Raw genomic sequence first — 12,188 nt, 5'->3', positions numbered from 1 at the left:
GTTCTCTTTTCCCAATTCTGTAGGGTTTTCCCTCCCAGGATTGGGTTTTCTCATTTTCTTGTGCCCAGACAGCTAGTGGTTTTGGCTAGTCCAAACACACAAGCAGCTATTGATAAAACTCATAAGAAGCCTAAGCTAGTGATGGGAGGAGTCTGGGTTTCAGTTGTCTCCTATTTCCAAAGAGAACATTTGGTCAAGGTGATCTGGGATATCTTTTGTGAACTGTTCCTTTCCCACATATCACAATGCAAGGGTAAAATATATTTGCTTCCTCCATACCACACCCCTAGAGCTAGTTCAAGGTTTTTCTCAAGTTTATGTGAGTCAAATATGTCTCCATGCAAATTGCAAGCTTGCCAAATAGCCACTTACAACATTGCTGAGAGGGTTCTGGGGTACATTCTATCTGAAGAGCCAAGCATAGCAGAAGTAGAGCAAAAGTCCCATATTCTGGTGCTTCAGAACAGAAGGCACTAAACAGATGTAAAGGAGATCCTTCTTAAATCATTTCTCCTTGGCCCGCAGCATAGTATGATAGTGACATCCAGGGCTTTTTTTTTTTTAGCAGGAATGCACAGGAACACAGTTCTGGCTGGCTTGGCATTAGGGGATGTGGCCTAATGTGCAAATGAGTTCCTGCTGGGCTTTTTGTATTAAAAAGTCCTGGTGATATCCAATGGTGGTCTCTCTCTCTTCTGTCCCCATCCCTATTCTAGTTAAATGAAAGGAAGAAACTCCATCTTGGAGATAAAAGCTAGAAGAAATGTTGGATGAATTATTATGCTAACTATATGATGGAGTAGGGCTTCCTTACTCATGGTGCAGTTCTAGGGAATTCTCTCTGAATGGGCTCTTTCATCACAGCTTGTGAGATATCCAGAGGGGCAGCTTTATTCGATGTTTATATGAAATTTGAACTAGAGTCCAGTGGCACCTTCAAAACTAATGACATTTATTCAAGTTGATGGGGTGTGAACTGGCAGAGACTGACCAAGAGAGAGATCTTGGGGTTGTGGTAGATAACTCACTGAAAATGTCAAGACAGTGTGCGTTTGCAATAAAAAAGGCCAACGCCATGCTGGGAATTATTAGGAAGGGAACTGAAAACAAATCAGCCAGTATAATAATGCCCCTGTATAAATCGATGGTGCGGTCTCATTTGGAGTACTGTGTGCAGTTCTGGTCGCCGCACCTCAAAAAGGATATTATAGCATTGGAGAAAGTCCAGAAAAGGGCAACTAGAATGATTAAAGGGCTGGAGCACTTTCCCTATGAAGAAAGGTTGAAACGCTTGGGGCTCTTTAGCTTGGAGAAACGTCGACTGCGGGGTGACATGATAGAGGTTTACAAGATAATGCATGGGATGGAGAAAGTAGAGAAAGAAGTACTTTTCTCCCTCTCACAATACAAGAACTCGTGGGCATTCGATGAAATTGCTGAGCATAAAAGGAAGTACTTCTTCACCCAAAGGGGGATTAACATGTGGAATTCACTGCCACAGGAGGTGGTGGCGGCCACAAATATAGCCACCTTCAAGAGGGGTTTAGATAAAAATATGGAGCACAGGTCCATCAGTGGCTATTAGCCACAGTGTGTGTGTATATATAAATTTTTTTGCCACTGTGTGACACAGAGTGTTGGACTGGATGGGCCGTTGGCCTGATCCAACATGGCTTCTCTTATGTTCTTAATGTTTCCGAAACCAGTGGTCACTTCATCAGATGATTCCACTGCATCTGACAAAATTACCTGTGACTCGTGAAAGCTTATTTATTTATTTATTTATTCATTCATTCTTCGGACTTATATCCCGCCCTCCCTGCCGAAGCAGGCTCAGGGTGGCTAACAACAATTTAACATCAGACAATAAAAACAATAAGCAAACAATTAAATTAGTAATCCATCATCAATTTAAACAATTAAAACAGTTTAAAAACAGTTTAAAAATTAAAACAATTTTTGGTGCTAAAGTTGGTACAGTACGTTCAGCGATTTTGGGCATCTACATAGTTGGGCTGAAGGCCAGTCGAAATAGAGTTGTTTTGCAGGCCTTGCATAACTGGGCAAGGTCCCACAAGGCCCTTACCTCTTCTGGGAGTTGGTTCCACCACTGGGGGGCCGCAATTGAGAAGGCTTTTTCTCTGGTAGCCTTCCGTCTCGCCTCCCTCGGCCTGGGGATTGACAGTAAGTTCTGCGATCCAGATCTAAGTACCCTCTGGGGAACATGTGGGGAGAGACAGTCCCTAAGGTAGACAGGTCCTCAGCCATATAGGGCTTTAAAGGTAATAACCAGCACCTTGTAGTGAATCCGGAATACTACTGGCAGCCAGTGCAGTTTCCGCAGTCCTGGCTGTATGTGTTCCGGTATAGAGATACCCAGTAACAGCCTAGCTGCCGCATTCTGCACTAGCTGCAGTTTCCGGATCTGGGACATGGGCAGCCCCATGTAGAGGGCATTGCAGTAGTCTAGTCTCGAGGTGACCATTGCATGAATCACAGTTGCTAAGTCGCTGTGCTCCAGGAAGGGGACCAATTGTCATGCCCGCCTAAGGTTTTGGAATAAATGTTGTTAATCTTTAAAGTGCCACTGGACTCCTATATAATTCAGCTCACAGTGTAGCCTTCCCTGTCACGTGAAAGGGGAGTCATAGTCTCACTTGCAAGAAAATGGTGATATCCGTTCTGTTCTAAAGACATTACTGTTTCGTTGATCATTTCAGGATGATGTTCAGAAACAGTGGGTTGACAGGGAATGCTGTAAGTAGTCTATGGCTGAAGATTATTTCTTTATTTCACACCCTTGTGGTCTCGGCTTACATAAGACTTCCTGGAGCTTTTCCATTCAGAAACTGACCAGACCCAGATCTTCAGCAAGGCTGCTGCATCATATGGTCTCCAGCCATTTCCTGAAAGCCTTATTTACAGGATCTGTACAAGCTGAACAGCTCAGGAGACAGCTAACAAAAAACTAAGGACTGAACAAATAAAAATCTGTGTGATAAATAAATAAACCGAGAGCAATTAGAATGTCTTCAATAGCCTACAACATCCTGTCAAAAGTAACATCCAGAACAGCAAGAAAAGGAATAAAAATTAAATCCATGATCAATCAAAAAATCTGAGCAAAAAACCAAGTTTTAACCTTGTGCCTACATTAGGTGCCTACATTGGGTGCTAGACAGATGGTTAAGGACAGCATATCACACAAGGAAGATGTTAAAAATGCTTTTGCTCTGGTGACTGCACACTTTACTTCAGAAGTTGGGATACACAGTAGAGCTTCATGGCTGTTATGTACATCTGGGAATCAGACATAGGGTTGCCAGCCTCCAGGTGGGACCCATAGATCTGCTTTTACAGTTGATCTCCAGCTGGCACAGATCACCTCACCTAGAGAAAATGGCAGCATTGTACCATGATGAGGCTCCTCCCCTCCCCAAATCTCACCCTTTCCTGGATCCATCCCTAAAGTCTCCAGGTATTTTCCAACACTGACCTGGTAACTTTAGGTCAGAGACATGTAGGGACCCAGAAGACAGGAGCCACCATCTCCCTTAATGTACTTCTAGTGGAGTACCAAATGAAGTGGACACCATGAAATCTCCCCCATTTGGATATAAAAATTAGCTCAATTGAATTTTGCTTGCAGCTGTGCTCATTTGCTGAGTCTGACATTCAATGGCAATGAGGGGATTTTGAAGGCCAGAAGATGGCTGGTATCTTCACACAAGAATTGGAGCACTGTTGCAGTTAGTTTGGAGGCCCAGTTGACAATCATGCTTAGGGCACGCTTGATCTACTGAAACAGGCATGTCTGTGTTTACCCATCCCACACAGACATGAAAAAGATATGATGGCTACTGAAATTCTGAAAAGGATACATGGCATCGGGAGGTACATGGTAAAACAACAGAATATTTTTGTTTGAGAGTTGAATATGCTATCATATGTTTATATATTTACTCAGGGCTTTTTTGGGGAAAAAAGCCCAGCAGGAACTCATTTGCATACTAGGCCACACCCTGTGATGTCACCATTGTTTTGTGCGGGGCTTTTTATAGTTAAAACCCAGTAGGAACTCATTTGCATATTAGGCCACACACCCTGACACCAAGCCAGCCAGAACTGCATTCCTGTGTGTTCCTGCTCAAAACAAGCACTGTATTTACTTCATTTATACCCCCACCTTTTCTTCCATTGGGGCCCTAAAGCAGCTTACATTTCCCTTCCATTTTATCCTGACATCAACCCTGTGAGGTAGGTTAGGCTGCGAGTGTGTGACTGGCCCAACGTCACCAAGCCAGCTTCCATGGCAGAGGGGGGATTTGAATCTGTGTCTCCCAGATCCTGGTCTGACACCCTAACCACACACCATGCTAGCTGTCTATTAGGGAAGCATTGCAGCTGCCTTTGCTTTTTATACTCATCCAGCTATCCTCTCTTTCCATAAGTTTTGGTAACCTTCAATAAGTTAGAATGTCTGCTTTGCCAGAAGAGACAATGGAACCAACTATCATCTGTCTCCAGCCAAAGAGCGAAAAGTGCAGCTCAAATTCTTGCTCTGAACTCCAGCATTCAAAAATGGAAATTTGGGATATACATGAGCCTATTCAGATAGATATGTGGGCTAACATTTCTGAAGTGATTGTTTTACCTCCACATTTTCTTCAAAAAAAGAAAAATGTGCTCAAATGAAAGCTGTGCAACAAAGGCAAACATGCAGTGATGCCCAGAATATGGGGGTGTTTGTGAGAACACTGCCTGAAAGCACATGTAGAAGAGGCAGGCAGAGAAGTTGTGCAGTCATACACATGAGATGCACAAGTTCAAGAGATGTTTCAGCTGCACGTGTGTACTGGAATTATTCCTCCTCCTGTATATATTTAGAGCGATGGATATCCAGGCTCTTGTTTAGTTTATTTATGATTTGTTCATAGGCACAGCAAATAAATAATCCAAGGCATATGTTTCCATAAGTAGCTAACCCCAGGGAGGGGCAGTTGTTCAGTGGAGAAGTACCTGCTTTGTGTGGACAAGGTCCCAGGTTCCTGCTGGCACCTCCACTTAAAAAAGATCTCAGGCAGCAGGTTTGGGAAAGATCTTTTTCTGCCTGAGATCCTGGAAAGATGCTACTGAGACAATGCTGAGCTGCAAGGGACTAATGTTCTGTCTCTGTATAAGTCAGCTTCATGCCTTTAATCAGGTGGAAAGCTCACAAGCCAGGAATGGTAGCCTGACTGGCATTCATAGCAACACCTGATGTTTAGAGGTTACACAGGGAACTATCATGACTAATTACTCCTGACAGGCTTATCTTCCATGAATTTGCCTAATCCTCTCTCAAAGCTACCTAAGCTATTGAACACAGACAAGGCTGCCTTTACTGAGCCAGACCATTGGTCTGTCAAGGTCCATACTGTCTAGCTGGAAGTGCCTCTTGAGGGGGATGTGAGGAGGTCTTTCGCACTATGACCCTGTCCTTCTAACTAGAGATGCCAGGAATGGAACCTGGGACCTTCAGCATGCAAAGCAGATACTTTATCTCAGAGCTTTGGCCCCACCACAAAGGAGTCTTTTGTCTACTACCAGATCTTTTAGCAGTGAATTCCATAAATTAACGTGTTCTGTCGGGAAAGTACTTCCCTTTGTTAATCCTAAATCTATCAGATTCCTAAATCTTAAATCTATCAGATTCTTGGGTAACCCATGTTGTAAGGTAGAGAAGAGGCAAACGATTCTGTCCTTGCTCCACACTAATCACAACCTTCAGTGATTTCCCCTGTAATATATGTATTTTATTATGAGGCCCATTTAACCCCTGAATACTTCTGAAAGATCCTGGCTCCTTCCAGCTTGGTATCGTTAATTTCTCCAGATCTCAGCACCACAACTTGAAGGAGAAATAACTCCAACCCCCTCCTGCATACAAAGTAGCATGGTAGGGTGCAAACAGATGAGTTGGGGAGGCAGGCAAGCATGCTTCCCTAGCTGTGGAAAGAAAGTCATTTCAATTCCTCTCTTAACAAAACACAGCGGCTATCAAAAATTAGAAGTGAAACATATCTCAGAGGAAGAGCATCAGATATCATGCAAGCAACCCAAAATCAGTGCCAATACAAGGAACTGCAAAATATGTGAGAAAGGTTGTGTGTAGGAATCCTTGGATGAGTGGGAGATTGTAACGAGAGAGTTAAAGGTTATGCCCTCAAACCAAAACATGAGAAATAAAGCCAGAATACCCTGATCTCTTTTCTCTTTGGTGGTCACTCCTTTCTTCTCATGTTCCTGGAATGCTGCCTGATCATCATGGTACAGCCTTTTAGACATTCCAACCCTCCCTTGTGAAACAGCCAGCACCATCTCTCCACACTCCCTCACCAGTTTGCTGAGCCAATGAAGGCTGCAAGGTTTCTATTGCCCTGCTGCAGGGAAAAGTAAATTGCCTGAACCAAGCTGCTGCTGCGGTCAGAATGACTCTGCAAGTGATGGCAAACATCTCAGCTCCATCAGTACCAGCACGCAACTCACCAGGTATACCTGCACCACACTGTGATGCAGCCTCACGCTTGCCATCCACTCACATGTTCATAAAAGCTGACATCCCTTTCAGCCACACGGATGTGCACCCACTCACAGCCAGTCAGCAGTCAGCTCCTCTCCACCCCCATCCTTATTAACTCAAAACCCATCCACAGACACACTAATTTCCTTTTGATCTATCTTAGATGTCTATGCAGAAACACCTATGCCTCCACTCCCCACCATGGATGTGTCCATGTTTGTCCCCCTTAGAGAAACTCCAGTAGGGGAAATGCCCCAGTCCTTAGCACACTAGATGAAAATAAGCACCAATTATTTCTTCTTTGGCAATGTGAACCGCAGTAGTAGAGTAAATAAAGTGCTAGGCTAAGGCCAGGTTCAAATCTCGGCCATCCGTGTTTTTCACCTCAAGCTAATCATGCTCTCTCTGCTCTTTCTCTCTCTCTGCCTAACCTATTCCAAAGGGTTGCCGTGAGGCTAAAATGGGATCACTTCATGAATGCTGCTCTGAACTCCATGGAGAAAAGATGACAAATTTTATATGCAAGAATGGGGGGGGGGGGCTACCCTCTCCCAGTTCTGTTTGTCTAAAAATCTTTCTTTTTCCTCTCCTTTCTTTTGCTAGGCTCACCACTACCAGATGGTGACATATTGGAAGCCTGCCCTGTTCCTCTGAAGCCAAGGGAACCACATGTTTCTCTCTCTCCACTACATGGGAGTTTGTTCCCATGACTTCCTCCTTCTTTCCTGGTTTCCAGGGGTAGTAGTGCAAATTGCAGAAGAGGGAGGAGAGATCTTGGCTGATTGTTTGGGGGCAAACTGCTATTCAATCCAAGAAAGCGGCATACAGCATGGACACTGCAATGGATTCAGAAACAGTATGCCATCCATCCTAACAAATATCCATCTAGTATGTATTATTGATATTGCACCTTAAAATCACATGGTGTTCTACAGAGAACAAGAGGACAGGTTCCTGTTCCCTGCAGCTTGCTAAGTAAAATTTGGCATAAGGGAGACAAAGGGAGGGAGCAGAAAGGGGTACTAAACATTTTTTTTGGGGGGGGGGATGTGTGATCATTCCAGTTCCATGTGCTTAGGCTCAGTTGCATGTGGAAGTGGGGAGACAGACATACTTTGGCATGCATGTTTGCAGATGCATTTTCACAAATGAATGCCTTTTTTCCCATTTCACTGCACAAAATTGTAGCTTAATCCTGATAAATCAACCTGCGAAACGGGCTATGATAAAAGACATTGACTTGCTGAAGAAAGCCACTGAGTGAGATTTTGTGATTGATCAGAGATTTGAACCTTGACAGAAAAGCTGTGGCTCAGTAGTAAGAGCATCTGCTTGGCTTGTAGATGTTTCCAGGTTCAATCCTTGGCATCTCCAGTTGAAAAGGCTCAAGTAGTTGGTGATGCAGAAGACCTTTATCTAAAACCCTGGAGAGCTGCTGCCAGTCAAAGCAGATAAATAGTGACCTTAACAGAGATTACAGGTTTGATTCAGTATGAAACAGCTTCCTATGTGTATATGTCACCCAAATTTGATGTATGCTAGATGTTTCAGGCCACATTCCTTGACAGGAATCGAGATTAGGTTACTGTAACATGCTCTATTGTATTTGAAGAGTTTGATCCAAAGCATCCCTGTTGCCTACTTACTTCTCAACCCAATTCAAAGTCCTGGCATCAATCCTTAAAGCCCTCAAGGGCTTGGGACCAACCTCCTTGAGATACCTTCTACATCTGTATCAACCTATCCATCATTTAAGATACGCTCTGTGTGCCTCAAGTGAAGAAAGTGAGGTTGGCTGTCATGCTCAGCAAGGTGTTCTCACAGATGGGACTCCCTATCCTAGGAACTTCACCATCCTCCCTCCCTTCTGGAAGCTGTTGAAACCTGATGGCTTGATCTCTTAAAGTGCTACTTTATTGTTTATGAGCTATTCTAATGGTGAGATTTACTTTGATTAATTTTTCTTTATTGATATTGAATGGAGCTTTTGAGGTAGTTTGAGCCTCTTTTTTGTTGCTTATATTTGTTTTTTTCTGCTGCTGAATGCTTACTTTTTATGTTCTTATCTGATTAATTTACAGCATTAGCCATCTTGATAGCTGATTTTATTGAAAAGTTAGGTTATAAATATTCTTAAGTCAATGTTACATGTATATTTCCTGCCTTTATATTCTACACTTGTAGGCAGCATATGTAGGATTCCAAGGCAATCTCTGTCTGGGCACTGACTAAAATCAGACTAGTTTAGCTTTAGAAGAGTTGCTGCATCACAAGCTTGGGGAAATTGGTTGAGTTTTGATACCATTAGAAGCATTATGATGACAATAAAACTAACTATATAAAATTACGCTTTCTTTCCTTTTTGCATTCCAAAGCGGACCCCAGGGCACTGCCAAATCTACACCTTGAAATCTTAGATGGGGACCCCACTAGCACTTCACTCCTATGCTGATTCCCTCTATTTAAAAAAAACACTTCTGTATTGTGAAATGTGTATGTTGATATACCTTTTCCATATACCCACACTAATTCAGAACTTTACACACACACCCAAGTACCTACCCAAGATAAATCAAGCAGCGTCATGAATGCTCATGTAAATCTCCAGAATCATATGTGGTCACACTTTCACACCCACTCACACAGGGATGCTATCATAGACATTATACACAATCACAGCCACTTCTACACAGCCACTTGTACCTCCTCATAGTTATGGGCACTTAGGAGGTCCCAGTACAGTATTTGAAATTCACATGCACATCATTGCCAACCCAGATACTAAACAAACACCAGTGTATCCAAGTAAAAATTATCCCTTAGGTATACAGCATCATGTTTTGGGAAGATTTGTAGTTTCTAAATTTGTTTATAACCAGATCAGACTGTTAGCATAAGACAGGATAACAATTCAAATAAACTATACATGTATCAGGTCCCAGTTAAATGTACCTGCAATCATACAAAAACTGCCTTTGTACAACAATCCTTTCCTGGGCACACCTGTCATGAATCTACACAGAAGAATTTGTGATCCTTGTGACACACACTTTATTTAAAAACATGTCTGCATCTTCATGCTGTCACCACTTTGGTCACTAATCACAGATATGTGCATGCACATAGTCTTATGAATTAGCTTCTAAGAAAATTCTGTCCACATACACACATGTCTCTACTAATCAAATCTTATACAAATACATGTGCTAAGTCATACAGCCATCCATTCATACATATACATGTGCCATCCCACTCAAAGACATCAAGAACATCCCCACACACTCCACCCCCATCTCCCTCTCTCTTTGCAAATCCCTTGGCTCTCACAGGATCCTTGCGACATGTTTTCTAAGTCTAAGTTCTTGTCTCCCCCCCCCCCTTCTTCTGTTCAGAGGAGTTGCAGGATGACAGGAAGATCATTCACTACTTTGTGGTCAGTGGAATTCAGCCTGACTGGTCCAGTTACCTCTATTAAGCAGATTCCAAAGTGAGGAGGAATCACTTCACAGAACCTCTGTCCTACCCATCTGGCTCCATATTCACACCGGATTCCTTCCGCCAGTCCTACCGCATCTGTTTTGGAATCTCTGCTGCAGCAAAGCAAGGCTCCTACAGCAATGCCCCCGCCACCACGCACATTAACCATCCTGCTCCCGCACAAATCTATTAACACGGCTGAAGAAGCGCTTCCCCTCCAAAGCCATTCTGCAAATAAGAAAACTACCTGTGCTTGCTTGTGTGATCCAGAGGGCTTTCGATATTTGTAAATTTCGGCAAAAAATTAAACTGGAGCCTTTGCTGCACTTTAAAGACTAACAAGTTTCATTCCAGTGTTAGGCTTTGTGGACTTCAGTAGCCCTCATCTTCGGATGCAGTGAGGGGATTCAGTCAACAAAAAGTTGATTCTAGAATAAAATTTTCTTAATCTATCAAGTGTCGCAAAAGTCCTTTTATTTTCGTCTAACACAGGTAATTGAGGCATCATCTTTGATTGCTAAAATATCGCAGTCTTTGAAAGAAACGGCCGTGAGGCTAAAGCGCCTAAAGGCGTAGGGGAATTTGTCCTGTCAGAAGATATTGCGGGGATTAAAAAGCCGGTCGAGAATTTAAGGCAGCAGTTAAGTCGAGCCTTCCTTGCTTCCCATCGTTGCCGAAATTTAGATTGTAACTTCCTTGGGGCAGAGACCACTTTAAGTGGTGTAAGTAGGAGGATGGGGTGGGGGTACCGCCCGGGTGGGTGCCCTCCCACGCTATATGAAGAATAAGATTTGGGCTCCCGGACCGGTTTCTTGAGACTTCGCCTCTTCTCCCAGTCTAATTTTATTTCAGCTTTCAAGTACACCTTGCCTTACCTGGCTCCGCAGGAGACCCCGGACCTCTGTGAAGTTAACGTGGTTGCGGTTGCGTTGGGAGCGCGCCTCGGTTCAGAAGCAGACCGGAGCCGGGCAAGGAGCGCTTGCCAAGAAGCGCGTTCCCAGAGCAGAAACTTGGCTGCAGAAGCAGTCTCTCCAGCTAGATCCTGCAGCTGCTTCCCATGCCAAAACCAAAAAAAAAAAAGCCACACACACACATACAACCCCGTCGCTTGATGGGCCGTCGCTGCTTCCCTGCCTCTGGCTCTTGTGAATGGTGCAAAACAGCAGCCACCCAAAAGAGGAGGGAGAGAAAGGGTGAGAGAAGAAGGGGGGGGGAGGAGCAGCATCCAAGGACGGGGAGGAGAGGGAGTCTCTTAGCCAATCATTTCAGAGTCTGCAAAGCGTCAGGCGATGCGCAAACAACACCACGTTCTTGCTGTGCGGGGCTGTCCCGCATCCTGCGCCCGTGATGCCCCTAGTGGCCGGAATAGGGCAGAGCGTGATCCCGGCCGAGGCCCTGCAGGAGGGGACGAACGGAGCGCAGCCGCCCAAGAAACGCGTGCCTTTGGTGCTGGTTTAGGACGGAGAAAGTAATTAAGACGATGCTTGAGAAGGCCCGGGGTGGATATGGCTGCTTGCAGCTTTCCTGGGGGCTTCTCGCAGCCCTCTCTTTGCCAAATAGTAAGCTATTTTCAGATGTGAAATAACTGCGTGCATTTGGTTAGACTAGCAACGAAACTAGAAAAACAGCGTCTTTTCATATCCGAGAGCTTACTTTGGATAGAAGATGGATTTCGTTCTGAATTCGGTTTGTCGCATTGATTTTAAACCCCCGATAGAAATATATCTTCGATTTTCAAAATGGCTTCTACAACACAGTAGTCTACAGGTTGGTGTCTAGATGTCCGTAACCCAGCATGAAGTTGCACTTCCACAAAGCCACTGAAGTCAGTGGAATCGTATTTGCCTGTAACTATCTTGAATAGTGGCCTCAAGTTTTCTTATACATGCCATCGTGAAGTGATGATCTATTTAGCTAAAACAGCATTAGGGAGGTGTAGTGTATCGAGATAACGATACAACGCCATAACATAAAACCAGCCTGCGCCCCCTGCGCGGAGCGACCGGGCTGTTCCTGGGCTGCTCTGCGCAGGGCACAAACTCCCAGCCAATCACCAGCTGTGGCGGGAAGTTCAACAGGCCAGTATTGGACTGGCCTGTCTGGAAGGAGGTTCCCGGGGTTGTATATAAGCGGGGCCCGGCCCACGTGT

The 12,188-nt window shown here is 44.3% G+C and overlaps 1 protein-coding gene across 3 annotated transcripts in view; it reads right to left on the bottom strand.

Annotated features, from left to right (window-relative positions):
- The window catches only part of PHYHIP (phytanoyl-CoA 2-hydroxylase interacting protein), a 47,966-nt gene extending 36,742 nt beyond the window's left edge, over positions 1 to 11,224 (bottom strand). Inside the window, exon 1 of one of the 3 annotated variants that reach the window (XM_060251302.1) lies at positions 10,915 to 11,224. The gene's annotated coding sequence lies outside the window, so the exon portion shown is untranslated. Of the gene's footprint in view, positions 1 to 9,989; positions 10,169 to 10,914 lie in introns of those variants that run through there. The other 2 variants (XM_060251303.1, XM_060251304.1) reach the window with 2 other exon arrangements.
- Between the last annotated feature and the right edge of the window lie 964 nt (positions 11,225 to 12,188).

This window comes from Heteronotia binoei, chromosome 12 (genome assembly GCF_032191835.1).
Source record: "Heteronotia binoei isolate CCM8104 ecotype False Entrance Well chromosome 12, APGP_CSIRO_Hbin_v1, whole genome shotgun sequence".
Classification (NCBI taxonomy): domain Eukaryota; kingdom Metazoa; phylum Chordata; class Lepidosauria; order Squamata; family Gekkonidae; genus Heteronotia; species Heteronotia binoei.
The sequence above is the reverse complement of the archived record's forward strand: the minus strand, read 5'-3'. Positions and strand labels throughout refer to the sequence as shown.